The 12,500-nt window shown below is 40.7% G+C and overlaps 1 long non-coding RNA gene across 1 annotated transcript in view; it reads left to right on the top strand.

Annotated features, from left to right (window-relative positions):
• LOC143277303 (uncharacterized) overlaps positions 1 to 5,349 on the top strand; it is a 5,822-nt gene extending 473 nt beyond the window's left edge. Inside the window, exons 2-3 of the long non-coding RNA XR_013053721.1 lie at positions 1,019 to 1,174; positions 4,964 to 5,349. This is a non-coding gene — a long non-coding RNA (uncharacterized LOC143277303). The remainder of the gene's footprint in view (positions 1 to 1,018; positions 1,175 to 4,963) is intronic.
• Positions 5,350 to 12,500: the final 7,151 nt, after the last annotated feature.

Genomic DNA, 12,500 nt, shown 5'->3' with positions numbered 1-12,500 from the left:
GTTTGAGGGACGTGGTGGCGGTCTTCACTCTGGGAGGGACGCTCACTCAATCTGGCTCCGCGACTAAGCCATTATTGTCGTTAGTAGGGGGCTTAGTAGGTGGTGTCCTAAGTACGTTAAAACAGAACAGGCACCACTGAACACCACCGAAGTGACTCAGCAGCAGTGCAGGGTCTCCTCTGGTGTGTGGCCTCCTGGCGACCTAACATCGATGGTTCCTTGTGGACTGCCGACGCTGGAACTGCGACGGACGAACCCGGGTGTGGCTGTGTATGGGGGAATCTAAATGAGCGGAGTGGGAGTAATGCCACTGAAACGGTGCAGATGAATGGGGCAGAAAAAAAGTCACCTGATCCAGTGACTTTTCAAGAAGGATGGATAAAGAATAGGAAGAAAACAAGACAACAAAATATGCTGTGAAGAATAAAAAGAAAGATAAATAATGGTATCCAATAGAGCGCCTCGAAACTAATAAATTTTCATCCGTTAAGACCGGGGATCCAACTGGGATGGAAGGGAGGTCACAAATATATGCCAAGCACGAGTGACATGTTGATATGTATATATATAGAGAGAGAGAGAGAGAGAGTCACGAAAATATTTGTATTTGTATTTCTTTTTATCACAACATATTTCTCTGTGTGAAATTCGGGCTGCTCTCCCCAGGGAGAGCGCGTCGCTACACTACAGCGCCACCTTTTTTTTTTTTCTCTCTCTCTTGCATGCAGTTTTATTTGTTTTTCCTATTGAAGTGGATTTTTCTACAGAATTTTGCCAGGAACAACCCTTTTGTTGCCGTGGGTTCTTTTACGTGCGCTAAGTGCATGCTGCACACGGGACCTCGGTTTATCGTCTCATCCGAATGACTCATATATGTCATCAGTATGCTTTTAAACACAACCGACGAATACGAAGACAAAAAAATAAAATAAAATAAAATAATGCGCACGTGTGTTTGTGTGTGTGTGTGTGTGTGTGTGTGTGTGTGTCCAAACGCTGATCAATTGTTTGCCTCCAGCTGCTGGAAGGAGACCCAGTTATAACCAGGGAAGCATGCCGATGAGGTCGGTAGACCAGGGTTCCCCGACAGGGATGGAGGCCGAAAGCACCGGCGTGACATCATCATATATGTCGGGCTCCCTGCTAGAGTCATCCTTCTCTTCCCCCTATCGAGGTACCCACTCTTTCGGTGCTGGTTTCCTTTCACCGATCTCTCGGAAAACAGCGCTGAAAACTCGCGGGATGAAAGTTTCTTTACTTAGAATTTTTTTTCTTTTTTTTAATTTAAATTTCGAGCCCACATGAGTATGTCGGTGGTTTCACACCACGTTTCTTAGCAAAACTGATACAGGAAAAGTCTTGGGTTCGACAGGCTGTGAGGGAACGGAGGTCAAAGTTGCATCATTGTTGACAGCTCACAGGCATCTGACTGAGTTACAGCAACAGACTGTCATAGATTTTAAGGAAGGTCCAGGCCAGTGTCACGGGTTGAACCCGGGCATTCTTGTCTTGGTCCTGAGTAAGGAATCTTTCTTCTGTGCGAATTCAGAATCAGATAAAACATATACCTGCCAGTTCCACCCTTCGACCAAGCATTGCTCAGATATCAGAATAATCATAATTCATCAAAATATGATAAATTTCCAGGCAACGTATTGATGGTAGAAAAATGTGTTTCAGTAATCGATAAGTTTGTGGGTTTTTTTTTTTTTTTTAATGTTCTGAGATGTATGTCGTGCCTTTGATCCATTGATCTTGAGAGCGATATTTACAGTGATTGCTGTAAACATCAGTAGGTGAGGCAAAATGTGAATGGTCTATGTCATTTATTTATTTAACTCTCTCCATACGAACGGCGAAAGAGACGACGTTAACAGCGTTTCACCCCAATTACTATCATCAAAATATTGCAAGCGGAAGGCTCTTATACTGAAGAGGTGAATGTTGACAAAGAATACCACAATTCTGACGACGGAAGCTAAAGGTTGGGTCATTCAGACACCCACTGGACATCCGAGGGGTCTGTGTAGAGGGGAAGAGAGGACTGGCCGTACTGAGTGAGTTAATCTGAATCCTACTGCTGAAACCACCCAGGTGATGAAGGTTGCATGAGCTGTAATCCTCGCAGTACTGAAAGAGTTAACTTGCTCGACAATTGTCAACATGCTTTAAAAAGATCAGTTCACATTTTTTGTAGGAACGTGTAGAAGCATAACGTGACTTGCATCCAAGGAAAAGAAGTGCATTAAAGTATAGTTGTTAACCAGTGTGGAATGAGCCACATTTCACGTAAGTATATCATCTCCATTTGCAAGAAATATGTCGAGTAGAATGATGCACATCAACGACAATAATGTATGATGCATAACAAACGACATCACCATGTCCATCTTATTTGGAGTACAGCAATATAACCATGCAGCTTGCGACGTTGTTGTGGATTAGATTAAGGTTTTACACAACATTTCTACAAGATATGGTTTTTGCACACAAAAATACGAATACGACTTTCAAGTGAATACTATGAATAACTTTTCAGCCAGTGCACACGCCTTTCCACGTTGTAGCTACATCTTAAGTCTTCCAGAATTCCTTTACACGTGGTGCAGTATTTATTTGTTCTGTGTATATACATACAAGATTTATGTGATCGAAATGTTTTGATGATATCATCATGTCTGTGTAAAATAAATTATATGTTACACCTTACCGTTGTGCAATGTTATCCCTTCGGGCCGGGGTGAAGAACAGAAAGGAGGAGTCTGTGCTGTGTAGACTGCGTACGGGGCACACTTTTTTTTTTTACTCATTCTTACTTGTTGAAGGGGGAACAGGCCCCTCGATGCATTCCCTGTGATGAGCCTCTCATTGTGCTCCTTGACTGTTGGGATCTGCATGACGTTAGACGCAGACATTACACGGCGGTTTCTTTGAAGACTTTATTTCGTGATGTCCCTCCGTGGGTGCTGATGGACTTCTTAAAAGAAGTGAACATTTTTAACCAGATTTGAAGGTTTTAAACTATGGAAGTTTTTTTTAACTTTGGAGTGGAAAGTTTGAAGTGGTGACTCGTTTTAATTGGTTGTTTTTTTTATCCTTGTAGTAGTTATTGACGCGGCGATAGCCTTGAGATGGCCTTAGTGGTCGGCGAGGCTCTAAGCACCATAATTTCATTTCATTTCTTTGTGCAATGTTCACATCTCCAGATGTATCATGTTGGTCGGCGAGGCTCTAAGCACCATAATTTCATTTCATTTCAGATGTATCATGTACATACACACTTTGACGAAAATTTTGTATTAGTTCTTAGCTTCCATTATTTGTCACGTGTATTCACCGAGTTATTATTGATCAATCAATCGTGAACCAAATACATTACATATTTTAGGGGGGGTTTTCATTTCATCTTGTGCTCTGTGAGATGGCAGCTTTCTTCTTCCACTTTAACCCAACATTCAGTATCGTGATTAACAGTAAGCCCTGAAAAATCATCAAATTGACGATGTTTAAATCAACATTTATACGATCGTTTTATCTCAATCTAATGTGAATGTTGATTTGACAGTTTCCAATGTATCACTGCTATTGGTATTTCCTAATCTTGAATTCATGAGCACAAAACAATAAGGGTGAAAGTGTATATCCCTGATATCATCCTGTATGTGGTTGCGTGAAATGTTTTGATAATTTTCCATTTACGATGATGTGGCATTTCATAACTCTGTGAAATGAGCCAATTTACACGAATGTGAACCACATATGTAAGGGTTTAGAACTCGTTTTCTGAATAGTGCTTTATGTTACACAAGATGTTAGATGTTCAAGTTATGCAAAAGCTTTGGCAGAACAGTTTTTATTCTATTTGTTATGCATGCTGTCATATATAAAAGGTGGTATATTGGAGGAATTTATTTATTTTTAGGCGCCCATCAACCATTTCAGATTTCTTGATGGTCTGGATTCGAATCCCGCTCACACTCTTTCTCCCAAGTTTGACTGGAAAATCAAACTGAGCGTGTAGTCATTCGAATGAGACGATAAACCGAGGTTCCGTGTGCAGCACTCTCTTGGAGCACTGGAAAAGAACCCACGGCAACGAGAGTGTTGTCCTCTGGTAACATTGTGTAGGAGAAATCTACTCCGACAGATACACAAAAATATAAGCATGCGCTCAAAGCCTGACTAAGCATATTCGGTTATGCTGCTGGTCAGGCATCTGCCTAGCAGATGTGGTGTAGCGTATACGGGTTTGTCCAAACGCAGTGACGTCTCCTTGAGAAATTGAAACAACTGAAACTGAAATTATTGGGGGTTTTATCTGTTGTGTTGACAGCGGATACTAGTTCGTTGTTCTTACCTTCATTATTGTCCCTGATGTTGATGCAGTTTTGTCATCAGCTCTGTTACTGATCGACAATGAGCCGACCAACAAACTGACCCAACAATCCCCAGGTACTGATCATTTACACACTGGTTGGTTATTTTATTTTAGTTCATTTAATTTAAGCGCGTTGGGTTACGCTGCTGGTCAGGCATCTGCTTGGCAGATGTGGTGTAGCGTATATGGTTTGTCCGAACGCAGTGACGCCTCCTTGAGCAACTGAAACTGAAACTGAAACTCATTTAATTTCATTTTAGTGTTATCAGGGAAAGTAGTGACTGGCCTTTTTTTTTAACTCACTCAGTACGGCCAGTCCTCTCTTCTCCTCTACATAGACCCCTCAGATGCCCAGTGGGTGTCTGAATGACCCAACCTTTAGCTTCCGTCGTCAGAATTGTGGTATTCTTTGTCAACATTCACCCCTTCAGTATAAGAGCCTTCCGCTTGCAATATTTTGATGATGGTAATTGGGGTGAAACGCTGTTAACGTCGTCTCTTTCGCCGTTCGTATGGAGAGAGTTAACCACGCTTTCTTTAATCCATGAATCATATTAACTGGTTTTATTTTGATCCCTTTTTCAGGAAGAGCAAGCTCCACCGTGTCGTCTGAAGTGTACTGACGACCATTTCTCTCCGTGGAGACACGCCAGCCATACCTATGAGGAGTGAAAATGAATGGCGTGGTATGGTATGGCCATGGACATTTCTGGTTGAGGGAAGTCATTGGAAGTGTGATTCTTTCCATTATCGTTGTCTACGTCGTATACTTTTTTTTGTTGTTGTTGTTGTTGCTGGAAATGTGATTTCTTTTCTGTGTGCATAACTGCTGTCGTCATGATAATTTACTATCCGAAAGTTCACTCAGAACTTCGAATCTGTGCTTTTCTGTGACACTCATTCTATTTTCACTTTCCTCCATACGAGATGTGACTTTGGATATTATATTCGTTATATGTGACACAACACGCAAAAGCCCAGCCAAAGTCGCAGCCAGCAGTTCTTAGCTGTGCACAAAAACATGCCATTAAAGTCAAAATAATGGAAATCGATTTTTTTTTTTTTTTTTTTTTTTTTTTTTTTTTTTTTTCGCTGTCGGTAAGTATTTTGTCATAAAACTGCTTGGAACTGTAGATTTTTTCATGCTTAATCAGGTGCATGCGCTGTTGGTACTGCTGCACACATTCCTCACTTAAGTTGCTGTCTTCAGTGCATTTGAATCTAGGGGATTTTTCTTCTTCTGAAATTACGTCCGCGGAATGACGTGGCAATACACTTAACGATCACAGTTGGTAAACGTTATTTTAATCTGAGATCTAAACCCGCAGTTTAAAAGATTCATCAGCATTACAGGAAAATATTTTTGTTCAAACACAGATGCGGTCTTTTGTCTCTCATTTGAACGTTCACCTCCCCCGAAAACGGAGTATGGCTGCCTACATAGCGGAATAAAAACGGTCATACACGTAAAAGCCCACTCGAGTACATGCGAGTGAACGTTGGAGTTGCTGCCCATGACCGAAGAAGAAGAAGAAGAAAAAAAAACATTCACTGTTGACGGGTGCAATAGCCGAGTGGTTAAAGCGCTGGACTTTAAATCTGAGGGTCCCGGGTTCGAATCTCGGTGCACCTGGTGGGTAAAGGGTGGAGATTTTTCCGATCTCCTAGGTCAACATATGTGCAGACCTGCTAGTGCCTGAACCCCCTTCGTGTGTATGCGCACGCAGAAGATCAAATACGCACGTTAAAGATCCTGTAATTCATGTCAGCGTTCGGTGGGTTATGGAAACAAGAATATGCCCAGCATGCACACCCCCGAAAACGGAGTATGGCTGCCTACATGGCGGGGTAAATAAAAACGGTCATACACGTAAAATGTTACATATCTGTCTGAGTATGTATGCGTGTGCGTCTGAAATGTGATTGAATGACACAGGAAACGAATGATGAGCGCCCAGTGGCAGCCGTCAGTCGGCTCTACCCAGGTAGGCAGCCTGTGGTGCAAATGTCCCCGTGTATGTAAAGCGCTTAGAGCTTGGTCTCTGACCGAGGACAGGCGCTATATAAGTATCCACATCAATCAATCAATCTCAGGCGCTATATAAGTATCCACATCAATCAATCAATCTCTGTTGAATGGGTTCTGCTCTTGTGGCATGACGTCACTCCTCCACTCACCATTCTTGACTTCGTTTGAGTGCAGAAAGAGAAATATGAATTCTTTGACACCACACACAAGCTTTATTCTTGTTCTAATGTTACAAGCAGGTGAATGTATGTTTTTGTCATGAGCCGATTTCTCCATTTCTTTGTTGTTGTTGGGTTGTTTTTTGTTTTTTTTCTTTTCCGGGTACACCAACTGTGGAAAACAGAAAGAAAAAACAAGAGAGGCAAGGCCTTCAAGACTCACTTGTGATACACACTTTTAAAAAAATCAATGAAAATATGAATAACACACACACACACACACACACACACACACACACACACACACACACACACAGGGACAGACAACTGAATACGGGGTTATACATGGACTCACTTTGTTTATACAAGCGAGTCAAAAACTGTGATAGAAAAATTATGTTTTGGTATGTTAATTTGTGATTTTTTAACTTTCTGAAAGTAGAGAAAAATTGTCAAAAATGATAGATTCCAACTTTAGCTGGGTTTTCGTGTACTGCATTGCATGGTTACTTTCGTTTAAAGGAACTGTGAATCATTGCATAATTTTGTCATTTTTACAGTTTGAACTTTCCTTTCAAGAATTCAGTCATATCTTGTGAAATGGAAAATAATGTGTGTGTGTGTGTGTGTGTGTGTGTAAGAGAGAGAGTGTGTGTGTGTGTGTGTGTGCGTGCGCGTGCGTGTGTGTGCGTGTGTGTGTGTGTGTCAGAAATGTTGTTGTTTTTTTATATTGTCCACTCGGTTTTTCTTTTCCAACATTAGAATACCATTTGTTTATTTATTTATTATTTATTTATTTATTCTTTCATTCATTTATCTATTTATTTACTTACCTATTCATATGTTTATTTATCTATTTATACTTTTATTTTCTATTCACGTGTTTCATAAGAATAAATGATTACAAGTAAGAACCGGATTTCCGGATGGTGGAAATTTTCTTTCATTCGCCATTGAATCTGCAAGAATTTCTCGGGTCATTCCGGGTTCGTTGTCGATGTAGCGAAAGTAGTCTTTCGTCAAGTTGTCATCCTGCCTCAAAAGTCGGTGTATGTTGGAATCTTTCAGCGTGCGATTACAACTTTTGTGATGAGAAGTAACCCCCCGCCTTCCGGGAAATCTCCTATAGATATTCCTCTTTTTCTCTTTCTCGCTTTGTTTCGGTCTCTTTTTTTTTTTTTTTTTTTTTTTCTTTTCTTTTTTTTTTTAGTCTTCTTCTTCTTCTTCTTCCTCTTCTCCTTTTTTAATTTTTTTTTTTAATAATTATTATTTATTTATTTATTTGTGTAAGCTTATCTATTATTTATTCACCTTTTTTTTCCCCCTCAAGGCCTGACTAAGCGCTGGGTTGGGTTACGCTGCTGGTCAGGCATCTGCTTGGCAGATGTGGTGTAGCGTATATGGATTTGTCCGAACGCAGTGACGCCTCCTTGAGCTACTGAAACTGAAACTGAAACTGAAACTTCCTCTTCTCCTCCTCCTTCTGCTTCTGCTTCTCATTATTATTATTATTATTATTATTATTATTATATTATTATTATTGTTGTTGTTGTTGTTGTTCTTCACTGTCTGTTGTCTTCCCAGTATGTTGTTTTGTTGTTGTTTTTGTTTTGAGTGTGTGTGTGTTTGGGGGTGGGGGAGAGGGGGATAGAGGGGGACGGGGGGCGTTGTTTTTTTTAATTTTCGGCAGGTTTTGACAATTTTATTTTCTCAGTTTTTCGCCATCTGCTGTGATGGTTATTATGCAGTGGTGTTGTAAACACTTGGACGAGCGCTATAGCTGACCATCTTGCAGTTTTGTTTGTCTATATTATGTGGCCTAGTGATGGTAACGCGTCCGCCAAGGAAGCGAGAGAATCTGAGCGCACTGGTTCGAATGCCACAGTCGCCAGTATTTTCTCCAATACAAAAAATGAGTGGCGCTCTCAGTGTAGCGACGCGCCCTCCCTGGGGAGAGCAGCCCGAATTTCACTGAGAGAATTTTGTTGTCACAAAGAGAGTAATACAATACAATACAGTACATTCTATAAAATAAAATAAAAGAAGTACAATACAATACAACATATAGCCTTTTATTTGTGTGTGTGTCTGGCTTTGAAGTTGTTTTGATCTATCCCGTTTGCATTGAGAGCGTAAATAACGGTAAAGAAAATACGTCATGAACTTTGCTGTTATGCAGAATTTTTGAAGATGTTACAAGACCTTATAGTTAACGAAGTTGAAGGGTGTTTTTTGACTCACTTGTGTAAACAAAGTGAGTCTATGTTTTAACCCGGTGTTCGGTTGTCTGTGTGTGTGTGTGTGTGTGTCCGTGGTAAACTTTAACATTGACATTTTCTCTGCAAATACTTTGTCAGTTGACACCAAATTAGGCATAAAAATAGGAAAAATTCAGTTCTTTCCAGTCATCTTGTTTAAAACAATATTGCACCTCTGGGATGGGCACAAAATTTTTTTTTTAAATGAAGCCTAATTATATGCAAACTGTACAGTTTACTGTTATATTTATATTTTTTGTATTCTCTAAACTTGGCACTTTGATCTGATATTCTGACCAAACAACAAGAGCAGTCATTATTATCATTTTTTGTTCAAACAGGAACTTCTTTTGCTAAGCATGGAAGTTTTATTTATTTTGCAAACGTTTTGGTGCAGATAGTAAAAAAGGGAAATTACTCTGTAATTAATGCTAGGGGACTTAATTTATCACAAGTGAGTCTTTAAGGCCTTGCCTCTCTTGTTTTTAATGTTACATGGTCAGTCCTGTCATGGCCCTGTTGAGTCTGGCTAAACGAAATGGGAAATGACCCAGTGTTGGCATAATAATCATAGGCTACTAACATCTGAGGACAAGAGCTGAAGCCACGAAGCGACGATACATCTCAGGGTTAAAACAAATCAGCATTCATCCTGAACGATGATTATGTACAATACATCTTTATTCATCCATTAGGAAACTCATTGTGCATTCATAGGCTCGTCACTCACCCAACACAATATCTCAGCCCATATCCAAGTCCAGTACACACATGCACACACACATACACACACACACACACACACACACACACACACACACACACACACACACACACACACACAGCGTGACAAAGGTTGGACCAACAAAATCGAAAAGCTACATACCATATCGAAAGCAAATTACATCCGAGCGAGCAATACACAACAGCAGCTTCATTTCCACACACAGCCATAATCATCCTCCCCTCCACACACACACGCACACACACACGCGCGCGCGCGCACACACACACACTGTTTATAGAATATCATGCATATTAAGAAACACATTTTCACAACAGGTTTTGCTTCTTTAAAAAAACAAAAACAAAAAAAAAAACCTTCATAAATTGTCAAATGACACCAAAAAACAACAAGAAAAGAAAGAAAGAAAAAACAAACAACAACACATGATCTAAAAACAACACGTACGTTAGCATAAAACAACACAATTAACATAGAATAACATGAGCTGAATTATGACATTGAACAAATTAACGCAAAACACCTGTTATGTGAAAATCGAGACGACACGCAACTGCCATTAAAACGTTGATATCATAATATACAATAGTAATTATAAGCTGGCCATCACGAGGATAGGATCTGTGAAGGGATAAAGCAATCGACGTGTCACAAATTGTCTTTTATCGATGATCCGTATCGGTATAAACGAAAGGATGTTCGTGCATACAGACAGGACAAAACAGATCGATTAGCCTTGCCTGGGGATCTGTGCACAAGGGAGAGGAAGCTGGCAGAGTGGTTAAGACGCCTATCTCAATGCCGATACAGTGTCCGTCATGTAGTGTCTGGGTTCGAATCCACGCTCTTTTAAATATTATGAGTACTAGTAGTAGCATTTTATGTATTTATCTATTGGTGGGTTTTTTGGGGGGGTTTTTTTGTTGTTTTTTTGTTTTGTTTTGTTTTTTATCTTTTATTTTATTTATTTATTTTGGGGGGTTTTTTGTTTGGTTTTTTGTGTGTTTTTTTGTGTGTTTTTTGTTTTTTTTGTTTGTTTTGTTTTAGAACTTTTGTTCTTTTTTTATTTTATTTATCTTATTTTATTTCATTTTTTATTATTATTATTATTATTATCCTTTTTTTTTCTCAAGGCCTGACTAAGCGCTGGGTTGGGTTACGCTGCTGGTCAGGCATCTGTTTGGCAGATGTGCTGTAGCCTATATGGAGTTGACCGAACGCAGTGACGCCTCCTTGAGCTACTGACACTGATATTGATACTGATCCACGCTCTCGCCTGTGCTTCCACGTTTGGCTGGAAACTGAAACTGAGCGTCCAGTCCGTTCCTTCGGATGAGGCGATAAACCAAGGTCCCTTGAGCAGCACGCACTTGGCGCACTGAAAAAGAACCCATGGCAACGTGATCCACTCTGATAGGTACACGCGCGAACGCACGCACGCACGCACGCACGCACACACGCGCACACACACACACACACACACAGAGTGTCCCTCAAGCCATAATTATCGTTACCAGGATGTATTATAAAAGAATGAAAGGAAATGTAATGTGTACGTGCAAGTACGTCTTCTATTTGGATCTCTCTCTCTCTCTCTCTCTCTCTCTCTCTCTCTCTCTCTCTCTCTCAGTTTTATTTATATAACCAAAAAGAGGGCGGTTTTGCACGTACACACATTTCCTTTCATTACACAACCTGATATCGAAGTGTATCTCCACAAGTATGGAAAAAACTCGAACTTTCTCTCTCTCTCTCTCTCTCTCTCTCTCTCTCTGTATGAGTGAGTGACAAGAGTCTTCGAACAAGTAATCCTCGACACATCCGCACAAGTCAGGCAGAACGTAACCAAATTAGCTTGTGTGTGTGTGTTTGTGTGTCTGTTCGTGTTTGCGTGTGTGTGTGTGTGTGCTTATAGTGTGTGTGTGTGTGCGCGCGTGCGCATGTGTGTGTGTGTGTGTGTGTGAGAGAGAGAGAGAGAACGAACGAACGAACGAACATTTTTATTCAATAAAAGCCGTAGCCCCTCATGAAGGGGATCAGTGAACACAAATTGTTACATTCCAGAACAATGTGGAACAGCAAACATTTAACTACAATTCTAGCAATACACATGCACACACAAAAAGCACAATTAACTCACTCAGTACGGCCAGTCCTCTCTTCTCCTCTACACAGACCCCTCGGATGTCCAGTGGGTGTCTGAATGACCCAACCTTTAGCTTCCGTCGTCAGAATTGTGGTATTCTTTGTCAACATTCACGTCTTCAGTATAAGAGCCTTCCGCTTGCAATATTTTGATGATGGTAATTGGGGTGAAACGCTGTTAACGTCGACTCTTTCGCCGTTCGTATGGAAAGAGTTAATCACATATCAAACTGCGGATTTTGAATGCCTTATACAAGTATATAGCGAACTGTTTTACAATGGTTTCATTTGTTGATGACAGTAGCAAGGAAAGTCGAAACAGAGATGGATGTCTATGATATTTTTGTGGAATTAACTGTAGCCTAAGGTCATGCGTGTGTGCGTGTGTGTCTGTGTGTGTGCTTATAGTGTGTGTGTGTGTGTGCGCACCGCGTGCGCATGTGTGTGTGAGAGAGAGAGTGTGTGTGTGTGTGTACGTGTGCCCACGCATGGGTGTACGCAGTGCTTACAACAAGCCCCGTGCATTACATCGTTGAAACACAGACAGTAAAAGACATCCCCCTCTTGTAACAGACTGGACAGGATACAGAAGGGATGAAAAGATAAGATACCATGACCGTTAAATAACACACAGGATGATGACTAACATCATCACTGTGTCTGCGTGGTGAAGCATAAAGAGACACAGGCGCAACAGCCGAGTGGTTAAAGCGTTGGACTTTCAATCTGAGGGTCCTGGGTTCGAATCACTGTCACGGCGCCTGGTGGGTATAAAGGGTGGAGATTT

Source organism: Babylonia areolata, chromosome 34 (genome assembly GCF_041734735.1).
Source record: "Babylonia areolata isolate BAREFJ2019XMU chromosome 34, ASM4173473v1, whole genome shotgun sequence".
NCBI lineage: Eukaryota > Metazoa > Mollusca > Gastropoda > Neogastropoda > Buccinidae > Babylonia > Babylonia areolata.
The sequence above is the reverse complement of the archived record's forward strand: the minus strand, read 5'-3'. Positions and strand labels throughout refer to the sequence as shown.